Raw genomic sequence first — 19,636 nt, forward strand, 5'->3', positions numbered from 1 at the left:
GAGGTAAGTGGGGAATGAGACACACTCAACAGCAGGTCTTCCGATACCGATGCGTCTTCTAATGTCGGTTTACCATCCCATTCGGCCATCCTGAGAAGGCAATCTTCAGATGTTGTACAACTGCGTTTCTTGCACTCCCTCTCCAGCTTCTGCTTGCAAACGTGTTGTTCCATATTGGAGTGGGTCGACCGTCATTCGATGCCTCCCCAACACGAAGGAAATCAGTGGTTAGTGCTACGCCTGAGTCGACTTCCATCGCAACTGTAACTTCGCTTTTCGGGTTTTGACAGGCGTCCAAGAACGTCGTTTCCGCTGGAGGTGAAGGAGAGGGAATCTGAAGCCTTGCCGCCCCAATCAGCGTTCAGCAACGATGGCAGATTGCAAGGAATCTGGGCCAGTGTGTTCAGCACCTTCACAACAGCGGCATAGGTGACAAGAAGTACTGTAGGTGTATCGCGTGGTACGACACGTCCTACCGGCATTTGAATCAGGCGTCTGCGGAGGAAATTCTACCGGATGTGGCCCTCCTGGCCATAGCCCACACAAATTTGTGGCTGACAATCATAAATAACGATCACCTGCAAGCTACCAATCATAAAATAAGAGGGAATGCGCTCATAGTTTTTAGCTTTAACTGACCCACGCCATTTAACGCGTGGATCTGACTGATGACGTTGCCGTAACCTCGAAGGGTAGATACGACCACGCCTTACAATATCTCAAAAGGAAGTTCGAAAACACGTGGAGGCCAAACCCTAAGTGACAGACTGAATCAGTTTCAACGTACCCATCAGGGTGCTTGAATTTCAGTCACTGGGCGAAAAATCGCATAACATCAGCTCAAATTCCTTCGGTCCGCAGTTTGATGTACACAACACTGCTCGTGATGGACAAGTGAATTAGTACATCATCCTGAGGTGCGAAATGAAGTTCGTCACTGTTCCACTTCGTGCGCTCGGGGTCGTGATCTTCATAGTCACCCTGCGGTAAGGTAACACCACGTCAGGTCAGAACTTAAAGGAAGATAGCGACGTAGTATCGCACGCTAACATTCAAATAAAAACACGCCCGCAGAGCGCTGCTCGGAGCGCCGAGCACGTCCACTTCGTATCAAGGCTATAAGCCGACTGTCTCTCGGCTACGGACTCATCGAAAATGAGCGACCATACAGGGATTACCAGCATGCCTAAAATTTTCAAAGTCGATTTTCTCTAAAACAGTTAACATTTGTGTCCTCTTGTTTACGCAGGTTGAAGTCCTAGTCGTGTCGCACAGACCCTGTCAATATGAATCAGATCGGTGAGTTGCCTTGTAAGCGACATACAGCGTACTACGCCGAGCGAAGTGGCGCAGTGGTTAGCATACTGGACTCACATTCGGGAGGACGACGTTTCAAACCCGCGTCCGGCCATCCTGATTTAGGTTTTCCGTGATTTCCCTAGATCGCCTCAGGCAAATCCCGGAATGGTTCTTTTGAAAGGACATGGTCAACTTCCTTCCACATCCTTCCGTAATCCAATGGGACTGATGACCTCGCTGTTTGGTCCCCTCTCCCGAATCGATCAACTAACCAGCGTAATCCCAAACGTCATGGACAGCTACAGTACTAACTAATCGCACTCATTCATTCTGATAAATTTTAAAGTTCACACTCTCCAAAAAAGTCACGGACGATTCAACATTCCTATTCCAAAGAAATATTTCCCTCAATGCAGTATTAAATACTTTATGAGCCAACTTTGCGTATTTCTGATTCGCAACTCATTCACTACACGTTCACTCGACGAAGTCTGCTCCACTACTGCTCTCATGCGCTCTCAACTAATTCGCAGTGTCGTCGTGACCCAACAGTGCCCTGCCTGCCGGAAAATGTGGGAACTGTAGAAAATTCTAGAAGATAAGGCTAGCCAGCAAGTGCCTGCTCGTAGGCAGTTCACCAGCAAGAACATCGAATATGATATCCTTGCAACATTTAATTTTCGTTCAACCTGCGTCTCATATGAGCATGAGTTGCAAGCAATCTCATTTACACTGTTGCTGTTACCACTAAATTACGAGGGTCATTTAGTAATTAATGAGACAAATTGGTCTGTAGAAAAAAGCGTTTATTTTTACAAAATAATTTCTACTTTTCAATATAATCCCCTTGAACATTTATACACTTGTTCCAACGGGCTACAAGCTTCTTTTTTATTCCGGCTGCAAAGATCTCTTTATCTTGATGTTTGAACAAATTTCCCATAAACTTGTTCACGTCCTCGTTGTCCTGGACCCTCTTCCCACGTAATGTCTATTTCAGAGCACCAAACAAACGGAAATCACTAGGTGCTAAATCAGGACTGTAAGGGTGATGAGGCAGTACTTCCCAGCCCATTTTGTCGATAGTTTCACGGGTTAGTTTGGCAATATGAGGACGTGCGTTGTCTTGCTGGAGAATCACACATCTCCTCTGAGATCCACGACGTCTGTCTCTCATCGCTGGCTTCACCTTGTTTAAAAGCAAATCCGAGTAATATTGGCTGTTCATTGTACCCTGCTCTTCAAGATAATCACCAAAAAACTGGACCTTTTGCGTCCCAAAACTCCGTTAACATGACTTTTTCTGTTGATGCTTGCGTTCTGAATTTTTCTTGACAGGTGAGTTGGTGTGCTTCCACTCCATGCTTTGTCTTTTTGATTCTGACTCATAACAGTGAGCCCGAGTTTCATCACAAGTTAAAATTTTGTTGTGGAAGTGCTCAACTTCTCTTTCATAACGTTCCTTTAGCTATGTGCACACTCTCAATTTTGTTTCCTTGTGTAGCCGCGTCAACTCCAACTTCCACATGTTTTGCTGTACTTCAGCTCGTTACAGATAATGTTATGAACTGTACCAGTACTAACTTGAACCTTATCATCTATCATTTCCACAGTCACACTGCGGTCAGCACGAATAATGTCATCAATTCGACTTTTAAGTGAGGGAGTTGAAATTGCAACTGGTCGGCCAGAACGATGTTCGTCAGTCACTGAATCGCGACAATTTTTGAACTGCTCTACCCACTTGTAAAAATTTGCACAATTCGTACAACCTTCACCATAAACTTTAGACAGTCTACAGTATATATTCACTGGTTTCTCGCGATCAGCAAGCAAAAAACGAACAGAACGTTGTTCAACAATCAGCTGATCAGGGCTCGTCCCAGTGATGCCAACTTAAAGCCATAAAAGTACCAAACTTGACCTACTAACAGTTTTTTCCCCAGACAAATTTGTCTCTTTAATTATTGAATGACCCTCTTTTTTATTTACCTTGTCTCTTATACAAGTGCAAGTTTCTGCATGATACGTTTATTACTTGTATATCGAGTTTTTGCTCAACCTGCATCTAATACGACAATGACCTGAGAATGGTTGTACTGACAACTGAAATTAGTCTGAAAGTTATCTAACAAATAAATAAAGATAAAGAAGATTATGTGAATGTGCATCTGTTTGCTTTGCTCCAGGATTGTCCCTTTCTGAATGTATAGTCTCTTCATGAATATCAACTGTTGCATAAGCAAAACATTCCATTCACAGAAAAGAAATATGTGCATAAGATAGCCTGCATCTAATACGACAATGACCTGAGAATGGTTGTACTGACAACTGAAATTAGTCTGAAAGTTATCTGACAAATAAATAAAGATAAAGAAGATTATGTGAATGTGCATCTGTTTGCTTTGCTCCAGGATTGTCCCTTTCTGAATGTATAGTCTCTTCATGAATATCAGCTGTTGCATAAGCAAAACATTCCATTCACAGAAAAGAAATATGTGCATAAGATAGCCTCACGTTCACAGTTCAGAACTAAATCTTTCTGCGAGAATGACAAGTAAATGTGACTGCGAGAATATAAGTGAAATATGCCGTGTCTGAAGTAACACTGTCTGTTGCAACTCATATCTCTTGTTTTTGGTATACCCGTGTCGCAATGGGGAACGACATGTAGCTGATTTCATTTAGAAAGAAGAAAACGTGCGTCTCTCTTTTTGAGTTGCTACGAACTACAGAGAATCGAGGTAGTGCAGTGCAATTTCTTAGATACATGCAATTCAAATTTCGTTCTCATAAAATATATCTCTCATAAAAAATGTTCATCGGGTAATGGGAGCTGGATAATGACGTAGAATACTTTCTAGGCATAAATTCTTCTCAAGAAATTGTATTAAGAAAAATCACCTCAAAAAATTTTCCTGACCCTATTCCACTTACAAAATTTCACTATTGACAGTTTAGCAAGCAATAAGAACATATTTCATTACAAATTGGAATTAAATAAAATCAACACTAGAGAAACACAAAAATATAATTCAACACGAAAATTTATCCTAACACAGAAGTCCTCATACTAATGATTAAATTCTTTTCGTCTTTTCAAATCCATTAACATTGACTGTGACAAAACTTTATAAAAATAGCAAGAAATTCCTGATTTGGACATCTCTGTTGAATCAAGAATGCCAAACTAAATGTTGCCACAATAAAGTAAAATATGTTCATTCGTTATCTTAAATCCCAATCTGCTCGAAATAGTATCAGTTTAGTAAATCCGTCTCATTCAATGCATAATGATAATAGTCCTTTTGTAATAATAATATCTTGGATATTCCCAAGAGCACCATGTTCTGCGTCCTTCCTGTACACGCTCATTGCCTCTACTCACGACCAACACTGAACACCCGCGCATCTTCATTAGTCTGCGAGCAGCGGTGTGTCTATGACGAGGTTGCACTCGCATTACTAAACGATACAATTTATTATATGCATGTCCTGAGAGACATCCAAAAACAGGAAAATTACCTGTATACTTCTATAGACACTCCTTGCAAGTCTAGTCATCACATTTTAATTTTTACAAATGTACGACAATTAAAAAATTTTGGAAAAAAATTTGCACATTAACAAATTACATTTTCTACCATAAACATTATAACACTGCCTGACGATGGTCTTGGAAACAGGAAAAGAGGCTGTCAGAGAAACTTAATAGAACAAGTATACCAACATCAGTTTATCATCCAAGGAAGAATACTGAGAAACTTCAATGCTTTCCATGTAGAAAATTTTTTCACTCTGCAATGTGCCAAATGTTTCTGCGCACTATGTTCCTGGAGAGCTGAGTGACGTTAAGTGAGTTTATGTTATTTTTAACCACTATCTTTAATGCGCTGGGGTGTAGGGGGTAAATGGAACTACATAATTGTCTTTATTTCGTCTGCTGTATGTCACCGAGCGAGAGCAGAGGGGACCATGCCGTATACTTCCTTTGTAAGAGCTAGATTAGTTCTATTCGTGGAGCATCTAACAGTGGATGGCCAGCCTACAGAATGAGATGCCTCTGGAATCGTCTAAGTCACTGATATTTAATCATCGTACATTATGAAACAAAAAATTTATTGCATTTAGTGAATGAAGTGTCGGCGCTCATCTGTCTAAATGTAAAGTCTATCTTTATCTTATAAACTACAGATATATTGAAAGTAACGCATTTTATTACGACGGAAAGCTTCTGTATATTACGTGTGATTATTTGCGAAGACTATAATAAAAGTGATTCACAAAAATTCTGCTATATTCGACGAATGAAAGCAGTTTTTGAAAGGTCAAGTATTTATCAGAATAAAAGGCCTTAAGACTATAAATGAACATGTCTGGTTGACTGATTTTACTTAAACTTAAATGACCGATGAAATAATTTTTCAACAACAGGGGACAGGAAATGAACAGTCCTACATATAGGTTCTTACCCATTTATTTCTACGAAGATGCAGCAAAAGCCTATATAATTAATTCAAGCCGGCCTGTGTGGCCGAGCGGTTCTAGGCGCTTCAGTCTGGAACCGCGTGATCGCTACGGTCGCAGGTTCGAATCCTGCCTCGGTCATGGATGTGTGTGATGTCCTTAGGTTAGTTAGGTTTAAGTAGTTCTAAGTTCTAGGGGACTGATGACCTCAGCAGTTGAGTCCCATAGTGCTCAGAGCCATTTGAACCATTTAATTCAAAAGTAAGTAACAACATGTAAGCTTCAGTATGATATGATCTGCAGAATGTCTTTGAAGCAGCTCAAGGAAGAGAATCGGTGTACGTTAGTATAGGTACAAAAGCTCAATGTACGCCAGAAAACAATTTAACGACAAGAAGTTTTCTGCGCTCATTAGCTTGTTTCAACAGTGATGATGGGTGAAGAGAGTAGCTGGGAAATATGGCGCTAAAGAAATGTTTCCTAATAAAGTCTCTAATTTGTGATCTCTCGGAAACAAACATAGTGAATTCAAAGTCGAAGGCTTGCATCCAGTCCCATAGCACTCACCTGTTTAATGCTCCTGCATTGTGGCGGAACCAGATGGCGTACTAGAAAGCAATACTAAAACGCAAACAGAGAAAATTCTGAAATACAGGTAGTATATCTATTAATTTAATGGATAAGGCGAGGTATCTCTTGGCAAATTGTAATCAGCACGTTATATTATGATGAACGAAAAGCTTGAAATTTATTTTCCTGTACCAGAATAGTGAGTGGGAAAAAACCGGTTACACTCTCTGTAGCATGGAATGATTCAAATAACTCCTTTAACAGTCAGTATGGTATAACCACCAGTCTTAAATTACAGTGACAAACTTCATCGAGAAATGCGTATAGGATTGATGTGATGATGGTACATGTATACTGTTTATTTATAATTTCCTTAGAAACACGCGAAGCCGGCCGTTGAGGCAGAGCGGTTCTAGGCGCTTCTGTCTGGAACCGCGCCGCTGCTACGGTCGCAGGTTCGAATCCTGCCTCGGGCATGGATGTGTGTGATGTCCTTAGGTTAGTTAGGTTTAAGTAGTTCTAAGTTCTAGGGGACTGATGAAGTCCCATAGTGCTCAGAGCCATTTGAACCATTTTGAGACACGCAAGGTGTTGGATTTACTCTTACTGTCGAAGCCACAAATATATGCAGTACAAAATTTAAGAAACTGGGAAAAGATATTCATAATTAATCTGTGTTTTCCGAACAATAGTAAATCTTATTTGGAAACAAAACACACATGCCATAAAAAACGCCTTTCTACTTTTAGCTTCACTTCAGTCCAGATTAAAAATAGTAATGAATTATTAAACAGGCAGTTCGGAACAAAACGCAGTCCAGATTAAAAATAGTAATGAATTATTAAACAGGCAGTTCGGAACAAAACTCAAAATATATAAAAAAGCAGTGAGTACTAAGAAATTCAGGGGTATGGCTAACCGCGGAGAACAATCATGTGTAAATATTTGAGAGCTGGGCACGGTGTCAACGACTGAAGACATGTTGGCCGCTTATCTGTAGTGTAGGGTCTAATGTACGTGGAAGCCGTAGTCTGTTTGTAAGGCCACATTTTCGTCACTATGTCAAAGGTGCTGAAACAACACTGCTCACATGCAATGTCCAGTTTTCACTTCTGAACACGCTGCGAACTGTGAGTGGTACTTGTTTATTCTTTTCATTTTATAAACACCTTTGCTGGTTCAGTTATCTTGTTCTGGAGTATGAAGTGTAACTGTAGGTTTGTTTTATTTTGTTACGATACCAGCTTCCGATTAATAAGCTTCATTTCATTTTTTCGGGTATGCAATGATTTTAATTTCACGATAATATTTGTAAAAATTCCGACAGATGTACAGTATGAAACTGAACAGCTATCCGAACAGTGATAGGTGAGCGCTATATCGACAGCAAAGAAAGTCCAACAGTCAGAGAGTGAAGATGCGACTTCGCGCTTATGCAGTGAATAACGGGTCGGGTTCGGGTGAGATTAAAATGTTCGTTAAATGCTGCCGGACACGTACTTCCGAATACGGCATGGACTTAACATTGACATGGACATTGCGTGAGATGCAAAAAAAAAAAGTACTTTAAAATCTTAATGAGGCCTGACGCGCATATAATTTAACAACCGCTACAAAACAATTAAACATTTCGTTTTACGTTTGAAAGTTATTCAGAAGACTGTGAATTCGCGAATATGACGCGTGTGGCAGTACGGACAAACCGTAAGTTCACGATCCCGAGTTTGAGGAAACTCTGTACTCTTTCATAACCTGCGTATTTGACATAAATAGCTGCTTTGACCCATTATGAATGGTTCTGAAAGCCTGCGACTGTGAAAACAATATATTTGTTTGTAAATACCTCATCTGCTACCAGTCACGATTTTCTTTATTTTATTTTTCGCACGACGCGTTTCGGGAAGTGATTCCCATTTTCAAGTGCTTTTCTTGTGTTTGTTATGTCATTCGTATGTGATGTTGTCGATGTGTGAGATTCTACTTCATTTCGTTGACTTTACTGCAATTTATAAGAAAACACGCGATTTTTAGTTGGTTGTCGATCTTTTTGTGAAGTTAGTGGCGAAATTTAGAAGAATTTGTACTTACAGTTTTCTTAGGGTCCATTTGTGCAGAGTCTCACACACTAAACATCACCCACAACAAAACAGTAACACAGATGTTCTTACAAGTAGTCAACACAGATGACATTATAGGTCTTCCACAGAGTATGATATGTTTTTGTACAGTGTTTATTTACCTTAACAATTTGGATGATAATTTACGTATGTCTATTTTACAACTGTGCTTATTTCTATGTGTTACTGTTTTTATTTGAGTATACTATCGAAACATCTGAAGAAATTCACTGATTCACTTTCAAGTTTTTCACTTAATATTTTATCTTCATATTTTCTGTAATGTGAATATATCTCCAGTTATTTTAGTAAATCCATTTTATGTCCTTTATTTAGTCGGTGGAGTACTTTTACATTTTGCTCTATTTTTCCAAATGGGTGTCCTGTATTATGTACATGTGTTGCTATGGCTGATGTAGTGTGTCTGTTGTGTGTGTAGGCTTTTATGTGCTCTGTGTACCTGGTGTTGAAATTTCGACCTGTTTGTCCTAGGTAGAACATGGAGCATTCCTGGCATGTGACCTTGTATGTTCCGGAGTATAGATCATGCTTACACTTTATATTGTGTATTAGTTTTTGTTGCAGTTTATTAGATGTAGAAAATAGGTGCATCGTGTCTCTGAAAACATCTCACCCTACGCACTTCGATCTTACCAGTTGTTTCGCATCATCCTCTATCCAAAGGAAGACAACGGAGCAATAACATGACCAGACAATGGAATGTAAAAGGTGCGAATTACCACTGACTGATCTACCGACATTTCGCCGCCACCAATTTAAAACAGTTGGCGACATCGCACGTCACCTGCCACGCAGAGATAACCTCTCTCTTGGTCTCCGTCTTTCAGCAAAACACTCGGAAAGCAGTTTACACCAATTTTAAGTGTAATTTCATTTATCAACGTGTGTTTCTTAGAATAAACGTAGTTTTATAGTGAGTGGATGCTGAATCTCATGTTGTCGTTGTTTGCCATATTATTTATTTGCTATAACTGTTTGTCAACTCCACCTTTCTAGTGTAGCTAGCTATAGTGCGTATCTTTACGAATTTTTGGATTATGTGCTTCGACATATGTGTGCGTGTGTGTCGTGATTTTGCTAGGTAATTTTAAGTATTTTTAATGATATATTTGGAAAAATGTGTGAATTGTGGCTTCCGACGTTCCTGTGTTCATCATAAGAATAAATCTGATGTAAATACGAGGGCTATTCAGAAAGTAGGGAACGTTTCCGTCTGACGCCGCTAGGCGCGCGCTGATCGCGTATATTTTGGTATTGCGTACTCGGCAGCTCAGTGGGCATTCATCCGTGGTAGAGGGAACGTCTCTGCGAGTCTGGTTTTTTCGATATTCGAATTTGAAATGTACTCTGCAATCGGAAATCCCGCCAGCTCTGAGGTGCGGTCTGTGGTACGGTTTTTGTTGGCAAAAACCTAAAATCTATAGAAATTTATCGTGACCTGTGCGAAGTGTACGGAAACAACATAATGGGTGAATGTTCCGTCCGGAAATGGTGCATTCGGTTTAAAAATGGCGTAACCAACATTCATGACGAAGAGAAGAGTGGACGCCCGAGCATTGTGACTGGCGATCTTATCGCTATAGCTGATGAAACGATTCGTGAAAACCGTCGATTCACAATAACGGATCTTTCGCTTTCTTTTCCAGAAGTTTCACCGACTTTGTTGTTTGAAATTGTCACTCAAAAGCTAGGCTACCACAAATTTTGTGCACGATGGGTGCCCAAAATGCTTACAGAGCACCATAAAGAACAGCGAATGGGGGCACCGTTGACATTTCTGGAGGCCTATCACAAACATGATGATTCATTACTGGATCGAATCGTAACCGGTGACGAGACTTGGGTGAAACGCGTCAATTGCGAGACAGAATTACAGTCCATGGAGTGGGGGCACACAAGGTCTCCCCAAAAACCAAGAAAATGTTTGCAAACCTTGTCAGCAAGGAAGTTGATAGAGACAGTGTTTTGGGATAGGCAAGGTGTTCTTCTTATCGATTTTCTCGAACGTGGAGCAACCATATATTCTGTTCGTTACAAACTTTGCACAGCCCTACAAGAGCAGTTCAAAACAAACACCGAGCGAATATGACGTCCAAAATTTTGCCCGACCTCACATGCCAAACCGCACTAAAGAACTCCTTAATTCATTCAAATGGGAAATTTTCCATCATCCACTCTACAGCCCCGATCTTGCACCAAGCGACTTCCACTTATTTCCCAATACGAAGAAGTGGCTTGCAACGAAGCGCTTTGATGACGACGCCGAACTCCAGGCGGACGTGACTCACTGGTTGAAGTCTCAGGCGGCAGAATTTTACGACGAAGGTCTTTCGAAGCTTGTCGACCGCTACGATAAGTGCCTCAATGTGTTTGGTGACTATGAGGAAAAGTAGTATGTCAGTCGCTCTTTCAGATGTATATAATAAAATGTATTTATTGTACTTCTTTTAATGCCAAAACGTTCCCTACTTTCTGGATAGCCCTCGTATTACATTACGCATTTTTCCGCGTTTCCTGGAATCTCATTGGATTCGTTCCACGTGGAGCGGAAGCCTAGCTGTCTCTAGCATAGTCAAGTACTATATTAAGGACATGTTTTACCCTGTGCTTTATGCGCACGTCGACCGAGCGATGACAGGGTTCAATAGCTTCACCGCAGCATTTAACTTGAACAGCGCTCGCCAGCTAGCTGTTCCAACTAATCTGCATTTATGTGAGCAGTTGCAGTTGATACGTAAAAAGGGACGAGCAGAGAAACAATATAGCTTCGAATGTCGTTTAATTTTTAAACAGAATGAAATAACATTCGGCAATATCCCAGCAACACCGCACGCTTCTAGGGGACCAGATGGAAACCAGAACATGCTCTCGTTCTTAGCTAACATAGTACTGTAATTAAAAACAAGAGCTAATGAAAAGTTTTGACCTGGAAAAAGGATATTTTTTTCTGCATGAGCCATGTGTAATTCGAAAGCGAACTGCAGGGACTTCATTGTATAATTAAGTATTGAACCCACTGAAGATATTACTTACAGTCAGTCGTCTCTTAATTCTGAACCTGTTTCATATCCGAATCCGAGAAGTACATTTCTGTAGTGGAACTGTCATCTGTCACGGTCACAGCGAGTCGATCAACAGTAGAATCCACGAAGCTATCCAAGTTTCGCATTTTATCCTCTTCCTTTATGAGATGCTGTTCTGTATCACGCCAGTTGTCGGCACTGATGTGTGTCAAAGCTGGTGCATTAGTTTCAGTACGTATGACTGCTTAAATACCTTGTTATTTCTCGCGTTTCTGTTGCGTTCATATAGCAATGGTACAGTATTAAACACGGTTTTCCAAAGCTCCTTCACCAAAGAAGACGAAGTAAATATTCCTGAATTCCAATCAAGATAAACTGCCAAGTAGATATCCACGGTGTAACGAAGCAACTTAACCCATTTCTGCCTAGCGTAACACAGATGTCACAGAACAGCCTGTGACAGTTTTCTCTCGTTGGCAACAATGCCTGCGTTTGGAGTGGCTATTGTTGTATGGCTTTCAGATAAGGAGGCTTTGTTGTTCATGTTTAGGTAGGTTTCAGTCAGTTGCAAGCATTAAGTGGTCAGTGACTGGTGCTTCAAGTACGGAAGACTTTTCTGAGCGAGGTTATGTCTTGGAATAAGAAGTAAGTACAATTTTTTATCGCAAATTTTAATACAATTTGTTTAAATTATGGCTGATTATAATGTTAAAAGTACTGAAATTTATGTTAATGGTTATCTACAAAATGAAATTCTTATTTTTGTGGCTCCAGATACAGTTTTAATTTAGTGTTGCAAATATGTCACGCTAGGCAAAACAGTGAAAATAACGATTCGTTCCCTTTAGAGGTCTGTCTCTCCATGAGATCTTGGCTGTTCTTGAAGGGGAGGAAGAAGATGCAACAGATAGATTTATTGAACCTCCTGAAGCTAATGTGGATTCGGATGAAGATTCTGGGGAAGAAGATGGGGGAGGAAACGTCGATAATCTTGGACCAAGGCAACTCCAGGCTGGTGCAAAAGTGGTTTTAGCAAGTAAAAACAGGTTAGGTAGTTGGTTGGTTGGTTGGTTTCGGGGAAGGAGACCAGACAGCGTGGTCATCGGTCTCATCGGATTAGGGAAGGATTGGGAAGGAAGTCGGCCGTGCCCTTTCAGAGGAACCATCCCGGCATTTGCGTGGAGTGATTTAGGGAAATCACAGAAAACCTAAATCAGGATGGCCGGACGCGGGATTGAACCGTCGTCCTCCCGAATGCGAGTCCAGTGTCTAACCACTGCGCCAAGGTTAGGTAGTGAACCTGAGATTAATTTCTTTCCTGATGATAAACCAGATGAACAGGAAAAGTCACAGATCTTAGAAACTGTGATCAGAGATTGGAAAAAAGACGATCTGCGTAGTGTTAGTCCTGTATTTCCTGAGAGTGATTATAGTAAACACAGAAACTTGTCTCCAGTTCAGTGCTTCGAATTGTTTTGGAACGACGAAGTATGCTTTGTTCAAGAACTGCTCAGATCCAAAAATAACATATGAAGAGATAAAAGGTTTTCTAGGAATTCTAATTCTTTCTGGAAATAATCCTTTACCTAGCAGAAGATATTACTGGGATTCTGGATTGGACATGAGAAATGAAATGGTCCATAGCACGATGAGAAGGGACAGGTTTGAAACAATTATGATATTCATTCACTCGTGTGACAACACAAAAATAGATGCTAATGATAGAATATGGAAACTTTGTCCTTTAATAAATATGCTAAGAAAAAAGTTTGCTCTCCACTTTCAGCCTGACCAAGATTTGTCTTACGATGAGAGCATAATGAATTATTTTGGAAGACATGGATGTAAACAGTTTCTGAAAGGTAAGCCCATTAGATTTGGGTACAAAGCATGGTGTCTAAACACAACCATGGGTTATCTAGTGGACTTTCAAATATACCAAGGAGCTGATACTCAGAGGAATGAAAAATATGAGAAAGCATTTGGAAAATGTGGTGCTGCTTTGATTCAAATAATCTATTCTCTTCCTGAAAAGAACAAACATCTTCCCTACAGATTTTATTTTGACAACCTGTTTACATCACAAACATTGTTGATTTACCTGAAGCAACGAGGTTTTGGTGCAACTGGGACTATTTGTGAAAATCGTCTGCCTAAAGAGTGTCATCTCATACCTTCTGACACTATGTCCAAAATGAATAAGAGAGGAGATTTTGATTACAAGAGCAGCAAGGAAAGTGGAATAATCGTTGCCAGATGTCTAGATAATTCTACAGTAACAATTGCTTCCACAAGCCATGGTATCAGTACTGTCAACACCTTTGCCCGATACTCTCGACAAGAGAAGAAAAGAATACTTGTACCTTGACTTAATGTAATTGGAGAATACAACAAAAATATGGGAGGAACTGACCGAATGGATGAAAATGTAGCGTTATATAGAGTGAGTGTCAGAGGAAAGAAATGGTGGTGACCAATTTTTACATGGCTTCTAGATATCTCTATATATAATGGGTGGCTTCTTAATAGAAAGACTGGTATAAATATGCCTCAGCTGCACTTCCAGCGCTACATTGTGAAATATTACCTGACTTCCAATGCTGCAATACCAAGAGGTCCTGCACGCCCTGCAGGTAATTCAAACCAAGGCAGAGTGCAGCATGATATTAGATATGATGAAACAAATCATCTGGTAGCCATGATGCCACAGAAAAAAAGAAGATGCTGTGCAGCGGAAAACTGCAAAGGAACCCCAAGAACAATGTGCTGCAAATGTGATGTTGGTTTGTGCATAGAATGTTTTGTGCCATATCACAGAAAGTGAGTACTGTCGCCTGAACTTGATGTAAATCACATACAGTGTATTATTTTACTTGCTGTCATATATTCTGCCTAAAACGTATGTTCTGCCTAGCGTGACATATATGTTACGCCATTTTTTGTTTCAAATATTGATTATTTTTTGTTTTGATTGTTGTAATCTAATTTGTAGAAATCAGAAGAAAAAATAATCCAGGCAGAAATGGGTCAAATCACTTAATAAAGGCAAGGCCTCCAGTCTAGATTGTGTACCAGTCAGGTTCATCTCAGAGTATGCTGATAAAATAGCTCCACATTTTTAGCAATTATATACAACCCCTCGCTCACAGAAAGATCCGCACCTAAAGAATGGAAAATTTCTCAAGCCACACCAATATCCTAAAAGGGAAGTAGGAGTAATCCGCTGAATTACTGGCCCATATCATTAACGTCGGTTTGTAGTAGGGTTTTGGAACATATACTGTATTCGAACATTATGAAGTACATCGAAGAAAACGATTTATTGACACATAGAACAGTTTCAGAAAATATCGTTCTTGTGAAACACAACTAGCTCTTTATACTCATGAAGTAATAAGTGCTATCGACAGGGGATGTCAAATTGATTCCATATTTTTAGATTTCCAGAAGGCTATCGTCGCCATTCCTCACAAGCATCTTCTAACCAAACTGCGTGCCTTCGGAGTATCGCCTCAGTTGTGCGACTGGATTCGTGATTTCCTGTCAGAAAGGTCACAGTTCGTAGTAATAGACGGAAAGTCATCGAGTAAAACAGAAGTAATATCCGGCGTTCCCCAATAAAGTGTTATAGGCCCTTTATTGTTCCTGATCTATATTAACGTCATAGGAGACAATCTGAGTAGCTGTCTTAGATTGTTTACAGACGATGCTATCATTTACCGTCTTGTAAAGTCATCAGATGATCAAAACGACTTGCAAAATGATTTATATAAGATATCTGTATGGTGCGACAAGTGGCAATTGACCCTGAGTAAGGAAAAGTGTGAAGATATTCACATGAGTAATAAAAGAAATCAGCTAAATTTCAATTACGCGATAAGTCACACAAATCTGAAGGCTGTAAATTCAACTAAATACTTAGGGATTACATTTACAAATAACCTAAATTGGAACAATCACATAGATAATATTGTGGGTCAAGCAAACCAAAGACAGCGATTCATTTGCAGAACACTTAGAAGGCGCAACAGGTCTACTAAAGAGACTGCTTACACGACGCTTGTCCGCCCTTTTCTGGAGTATTGCTGTGAGGTGTGGGATCCGCATCAGGTGGGACTGACGGGCGACATCGAAAAAGTACAAAGAAGGGCAGCTCGTTTTGTATTATCGCGAAATAAGGGAGATAGTGTCACAGACATGATACGTGAATTTGAGTGGCAATCATTAAAACTAAGGCGTCTTTCGTTGTGACTGGATGTTCTCATGAAATTTCGATCACCAGTTTTCTCCTCCGATTGCGAAAACATTCTGTTGTCACCCACCTACATAGGGAGAAATGACCATCACTATAAAATAAGAGAAATCAGGGCTCACAGAGAAAAATTTAAGTTCTCATTTTTCCCGCGCACCATTCGAGAGTGGAACGGTAGAGAGACAGCTTGAAGGTGGTTCATTGAACCCTCTGCCAGGCACTTAATTGTAAATATCAGAGTAATCACGTAGATGTAGATGTAGAAGTGTAAAAGTTCAGCATTTGTATGTTATGCTTGATGCCGTGAAAATTGTTATTTTCCATGTTTCTACAAGACTTATTACTTTGGCTCGTCTAGAAATCACATCTGTGCTATGAAACAATGGACATAGAAATTTTAATTTGTTATGTTTCCTTAATTTAAACAACCTTGGATAATCAAGAATTTATATTTGCAAAGTAAACTGGATTTTACATGCAATATGTAATTAGAAACAAGAATACACACATTTTTCATAAAAATGATCGTATATATGTGTTAACTAGCATATGTTTGATGAATTTTTTTATGTTTAAAAGATACAGGTATTCTAAATAGAACTATAAAAAACAAAGCGACATTTGGACTGGGTACCCTTAGATGATGTCTACAACGCTACCGATTCAGCTACGCATCACGTCTAATATACTCAGAAAACTTCAGAACCCATTATTCCTGTTAGCTTGTGAAAAACTTTGACAATAATTTGTTTCTGGCCACTTTTTAACGGTGTTCCACGCGCCTGTTTCAATACGAAGCAGGAAGCAGTGTCGCCCATTTTCACACTACGTATCACTACGTGACACTCAGAAACAACAACACAGACACTGCGACTGTACACGATTTTTGAAGTAAAAACTACATAACTAATGTATGATGAAGAAAAATAAAATTTCAAATAATGTAATGTTGTAACAAGATATTTAACACACAAACAGGACCCACTTACAAGAGCGTAACAACACTTTTGTACATATGCTGCGGCTGCTGAACAATCATCGCGTTTGTATTTGTTTACATCGGATTTATTCTTATTGATTAAAGTATAGAGGAGCGTGTGGATCTCGTCATATTGCAGTACTCTCAAAGCTATGAATGAGCTTGCTTGCTTTTGCACACACCATTGAGTGATATTCCAATTTGTTTCACGATTATTTCCAAAAGTATTCACGCAACTATTGTAATTTATATCCTTTTGTTTTCTTTCTAAATCTGAAGCTGATCTTAACTATAATTTTTCTAATAAAACGAGTTACTCCGACTCGAGAATCATTAAACTATTTCATTCCATTTCCGCGTTAAATTTTCAGGTTCATTCATGGTCAAAATTCGACATTTAAATGTCTTCAGAGCCGGTTACGTGCATACAGAACAGCAATTTTTTTTTCTATTTTTAGTACGTAGGAAGTTATGTCAATGTAAAGAAAGTATGTAGATATGTTTGGAGTACGTTCTTCTGAGTGTACAACAGCGTCATGCTTTCGCACAAAAAGTGTAATTGCACACACCGTTATCATGAAGAGAATTAGGTGCGATAGTGGTGGACAAGTATGGCTGCGTTACATAGCAAAATAATTTTATTCAAACTTAAACGCCACAGATTACATGTACAACACATTCAAGTAAAGCATTCATATCAGAATAGTGTCTAAAGATGGTTAAATAAACGATAACTTGTGGTCTCCACCGCTATTAAATCTCCGTACCGAACAGCGGCGCGCTCCCTTACGCGCGGTTGGCAAACGTATCGTTCGCCGCACTTCCCCAGGCGCTGCACGCTGCTAGCATCGCAGGCCACCTTCGCGCGCGCCCCCTTCGAACCACAGCAATTGGCCACCCAGATTATAAATCGACCCCTGCCGCCGGATCCATTAGCTACGGAGCATTATTTAACGCCGCCACCGACGTCTTCAGGTCAGTTCTCATCGTGTAATGCTTTACACCAGAACTCGGACGTCCAATACTGCGTTGGACTGTTTCGTCTCTTGGACAGATGTACTAGCTGTTCGATGTTGACTTGGCTGAACTCTGGACTTAGAATCTGTCTGCCACACTGGAACTTGGACTTCAATGTTCTTGTCAACGGACTCGTGAATTTAACTGGAATTCGACGTTCCAGTTGCACTTCCTCGACATTGGTAAAACCACCATCAATTTACATTATTTCCACAAAGTGTTCACCGACCACTTCACGTTTGGTGACACTTATATTTCCACCACTGTTGTGTTAATATGCTGTAGGATGTGATATGTTTATTGTGTTATTCCTGGTTGCAACAAAACCGATAATACACTACTGGCCATTAAAATTGCTACACCACGAAGACGACGTGCTACAGACGCGAAATTTAACCGACAGGAAGAAGATACTGTGATATGCAAATGATTTGCTTTTCAGAGCATTCACACAAGGTTGACGCCGGTGGCGACACCTACAACGTGCTGACATGAGGAAAATTTCCAACCGGTTTCTCATACACAAACAGCAGTTGACCGGCTTTTCCTGGTGAAACGTTGTTGTGATGCCTCGTGTAAGGAGGATAAATGCGTACCATCACGTTTCCGACTTTGATAAAGGAGGGTAATACGGAACGCCGTGCTGGACCCCAACGGCCTCGTATCACTAGCAGTCCAGATGACAGGCATCTTATCCACATGGCTGTAACGGATCGAGCAGCCACATCTCGATCCCTGAGTCAACAGATGGGGACGTTTGCAAGACAACAACCATCTGCACGAACAGTTCGACGATTGCAGCAGCATGGACTATCAGCTCGGACACCATGTCTGCGGTTACACTTGGCGCTGCATCACAGACAGCAGCGCCTGCGATGGTGTACTCAACGACGAACCTGGGTGCACGAATGGCAAAACGTCATTTTTTCGGATGAATCCAGTTTCTGTTTACAGCATCATGATGGTCGCATCCGTGTTTGGTGACATCGCGGTGAACGCACATTGCAAGCGTGTATTCGTCATCGCCATACTGGCGTATTACCCGGCATGATGGTATGGGGTGCCATTGGTTACACGTCTCGGTCACCTCTTGTTCGCATTGACGGCACTGTGAACAGTGGACGTTACATTTCAGATTTGTTACGATCCGTGGCTCTACCCTTCATTCGATCCCTGCGAAACCTTACATTTCAGCAGGATAATGCACGATCGAATGTTGTAGGTCCTGTACGGGCCTTTGTGGATACAGAAAATGTTCGACTGCTGCCCTGGCTAGCACATTCTCCAGATCTCTCACCATTGGAAACGTCTGGTAAATGCTGGCCGAGCGACTGGCTCGTAACAATACGCTAGTCACTACTCTTGATGAACTGTGGTATCGTGTTGAAGCTGCATGGGCAGCTGTACCTGTACACGCCATCCAAGCTCTGTTTGACTCAATGTTCTGGCGTATCAAGGCCGTTATTACGGCCAGACGTCGTTGTTCTGGGTACTGATGTCTCAGGATCTATGCACCCAAATTGCGTGAAAATGTAATCACATGTCAGTTCTAGTATAATATATTTGTCCAATGAATACCCGTTTATCATCTGCTTTTTTTTTGGTGTAGCAGTTTTAATGGCCAGTAGTGTACATACTGAATTATATCGTACTAGACTTTTTTGCAGGGCTGAATTTACAGACGGCGGCACCCTTGGCCTGAAAACTTTCAGCCACTGCCAGCGCTGCCCACTCCCCCGCTTCTCGTTTGGTTTTGACTTTCGACGACTTTCATTTTTAAGCACTTTTGTTGTCTGATTATTCTAGAAAATTAAGGTTCCATGTTACTAATAATGTTATCAATGGAAGTACCTAAAACAAATATCATATGGATTCCGTATTTCGTCTTATC

The sequence above is a fragment of the Schistocerca nitens genome, chromosome 4 (assembly GCF_023898315.1).
Source record: "Schistocerca nitens isolate TAMUIC-IGC-003100 chromosome 4, iqSchNite1.1, whole genome shotgun sequence".
NCBI lineage: Eukaryota > Metazoa > Arthropoda > Insecta > Orthoptera > Acrididae > Schistocerca > Schistocerca nitens.